A 3,912-nucleotide genomic window follows, 5' to 3' on the forward strand; every position below is an offset into this window, starting at 1 on the left:
CTTTCACGAGGACATCTGCCGTGACAATTCCAGGACAGTTGGCGCCCACCGTGGGGCTACCGCACAATGGTTTCGAGTTCTTGAAGGGCAGCTTCCAAGGACTCAAGGGATACGCTGTGGGCCGGATGACCAAGAGTCGTCGTGGCAAGCTCTACATCGATGACGCAGGCTGGGGCCCTGAGGCCGGCTCTATCGAGTACGGGTACCAGGTCCCCTTTGGCGAAATACATGTCTTCATTGGCAAGATCGGTGAACCGAGCCCTGAGACGGACATCTGCACCGACATCATCGAGACGGCTCAGCGCGCATGACCCGCCCGCGTTCAGCCTGCCGTGAAGCTTGCCTTCGTGGGAGTCATCCACGCAGCGGAATCTAAGGATAGATCAGTATCTGGTGGCGATACCGTCGTCTATTCTGATGACGAGTCTTCAACTGGAGAGACCGAGTCGCTTAACCAGCTGCATGATGGCCGGATTACTGGTGGTTCCGATGGCGATAGTATTCCGGACCTCCTTGAACCACCGAGCCGAGTTGCGATCTTCATGGCCGGTACACAAACGGTGCAACACTCTTCTACCGCCGCAATAGTGATTTCTGGTTCAGCAGCAGCAACACCAGCAGGAGCAGGGGGCTCTACGCCGCCTCCGGCTCAGGTTTTGTACGATTTGTTCGACGCTTTGGCAACGTTGAGATTGACGCGAGGTTGACGCGACAAACCGGGATCAGCACAACGCGGAGATTCAAAGGTGAAAGATCAGATAGCTCAAGCTAAGGTGGATCTGGCAACGGAGAACACCAGGATGGCCGCTGAGCGGGCTGGGTTAGAGGCACAGGCCTATCGGCTTATGCTGGACCAGAGTGCGTTAGATGACGTCATGAGGAGAAGGTACCGATCTCACCTGCCTCCGGTTTACGAAGGAAGAAACCTCTTTAACACACCAGGAGCAGGCACCAGCAACCAGCCAGTGGTAAAATGGGCGGAGGCGCCTGGGACCGGGTCACTAGTTCAGCCTCATCAGAACGATGTCCCATCACGACACGTCTCAACGCCTCTGGTTCATTACTCTAACCCGCTGGATAACATCGTTGCCGCTGCTTCACGATTGGCAGCTCTCCCGATTGATGGCGAGTCCCCAGTAGCAGTTGAAACACGACGAGCTAGGGAGCTCCTTTAGACAGCCTTGACTCAGCAGCGGGCTTATTCATATAGCCGCGAAAGGATTCATTCTACTCCCTGCCCGAGTCGGAGCTACATCAGGCATATCGATGAATCGGCCGTATCAAGCAGTGCACGGAATCGTAATCCGCCCCATGGCCATAACCCGGCGGGTGGCGGTGGCAATGCTTAGGATGTAGTGGATCACGCTAGGGCACGTCGAGAGGCCGAGTTAGCGGCGCAGCATGAGGCCCGCCGACTTACTCCGGTTCGTCCAACAACGTCGGTGGAACCAGGGGTTACCTCTAGTTCTTTGGGGGTACCATGTCTCATCTCAGCACTGTGTAATGTACGGCTACCCAAGGATTTCTAAGGCCCGCGTAAGGTGCCGAATTACACTGCTGATTTATCCCCCGAGTCATGGGTGGAAAGCTGTGAGATGGCAATGGAGATGCTGGATGTGGACAATGCGGCGTGTGCCAAATACTTTACCATGATGTTGGAGGGAACAACTCGCACATGGTTGAAAAACCTGCTGGCCAACTCCATTGGGTCGTGGGCCGAGTTAAGGGCCTAGTTCATCCAGAATTTCAAGGATACATGCAAGCAGCCCATGTCAATCGTGGATTTAGCTGCCTGTGTCCAGGAGGAAGGATAATCAACAACCCGCTGGGTGCGCCGGGTTTTAATGATTTTGCATTCATCAGACTGCATCAACGCTGACACAGCAGTTTTAACATTGGAAGGCAATTGCCGGTTTGCGCCTCTGAAGCTGAAGTTGGGACGGCTCAAACGCCATTGCAATGACATGGGAACACTTATGGCGGCTCTGGTGAAGTATGCCGACTCTGATAGTACCAAGGACCCCGAGTCTGACGACGACAAGACAGGGAAGGGAAAGAAGAGTGGCAACACCAAAGGGCAGCAACATAATCTGGTGGGTCACAATGGTAAGCATAAAGCGGAGAGCGGTTTAGATTTTGTGGCTAACACTAACGGGCAGGACAAGGGCCAGCGTCGAAAGGATAAACCGCCCCCACGTGGTGTAGGACCAGGTCCTAATACGGAGCGCCTATCTCACCTGTTGAACCAGCCTTGCCCGAAGCACAGATCGCGGGATAAGCCGGCCACGCACCTCTGGAAAGATTATTATATTATGCTAGAATTCAAAATTTTAGATTTCTTTCGGTATGATCATGGACCGGGCGGCGGTTTGGGCCCCGGATCTCATGGGCCGGGTTATGGTGGAGGAAGTTCCGATTCAGGTTTCCACGGTAATCAGAACTGACATGGCAATCAAGGCAATCAAGGAAACCAAGGTGGTTACAATCATCAGGGGGGTCAGCAACAACAGTAGCAGTCGGGTTACCAGAGCAACCCGAAGCAATTGAGTAGTGGGCAGTATCATGTTTTCACCACAAGTCTGTGTAAGCGCGATCAGAAGCTTCATAAAAGGGCAGTGAACTTCGTTGAACCGGCGGTGCCTCGTTACTTACGCTGGTCTGAACAGCCCATTGTGTGGAGTCGAGAAGATCATCCGCCTCGGGTGGATAACCCGGGTCATCTCGCATTAGTAGTGGCACCTCAGGTTGGAGGATACAATTTCACCAAGGTGCTCATGGATGGAGGAAGTAGTATCAACATCCTTTATTATGAAACCTTCCGTCGCATGGGGTTAACAGATAAGAATCTTAAACCATCAAACACCGTCTTTCATGGCGTGGTGCCTAGTAAATAGGCGTACCCAGTTGGTAAGATAGCTCTGGAGGTGGCTTTTGGAGATGAGCACGACTCAAGGTCAGAAACATTGACCTTTGAAGTCGTAAAGACGAAGAGCCCATATCATGCCATGTTTGGACGGCTGGCTTATGCCAAATTTATGGCAAGGCCCTGTTATGTTTATCTGCAACTTAAAATGCCGGGTCACAAGGGAACCATCACGATACATGGAAGCTGTAAGATCACTTTGGAATGTGAAGAAGGTGATGCAGCTTATGCTGAGTCGGTTTGTGCAACAGAAGAGTTGAAGTTTTACAAGGACAATGTTGATCCGGCAGATATGACGTCGTTGAAGAAACCAACTACAGAGCATGATCTGGCCTTAAAGTTTAAATCGGCTGATGAGACTAAACTGGTTGATTTTGTTCCTGGTGATTCATCTCAACAGTTTAGTATCAATGCTAACTTGGATTCGAAATAGGAAAGCACGCTCATCGAGTTCATCCGTGAGAACTGAGACATCTTTGCATGGAAACCCTCTGACGTGCCAGGTGTACCGAGGGAACTCGCTAAGCACACTCTCAATATTGATCCCAAGTTTAAAGCAGTTAGGCAATTTCTCCGCCGGTTCAATGAAGAAAGACGCAAGGCTATTGGTGAGGAGGTAGCCCGACTCTTGGCCGCAGGTTTATTGTGGAAGTTTTTCACCCTAAATGGCTAGCTAATCCGGTTCTGGTGCTTAAGAAGAATGGCACTTGGCGTATGTGTGTGGACTACATAGATCTGAACAAGGCTTGTCCAGCTGATCCCTTTGCTCTCCCTCGTATTGATCAAATCATTGATGCTACGGCGGGTTGTGACCTTTGTGTTTCTGGATGCTTATTCTAGTTATCATCAGATCAAAATGGCGGTTAAGGACCAGGAGAAAACAACTTTTATAACTCCTTTTGGAGCCTTCTGCTATGTATCAATGCCTTTTGAGCTCAAGAGTGCCCAGGCGAGTTCTCAGCACTGTGTACAGAATTGTCTTCACAATC

The sequence above is a fragment of the Triticum dicoccoides genome, chromosome 7A (genome assembly GCF_002162155.2).
Source record: "Triticum dicoccoides isolate Atlit2015 ecotype Zavitan chromosome 7A, WEW_v2.0, whole genome shotgun sequence".
In the NCBI taxonomy this organism is placed as follows: domain Eukaryota; kingdom Viridiplantae; phylum Streptophyta; class Magnoliopsida; order Poales; family Poaceae; genus Triticum; species Triticum dicoccoides.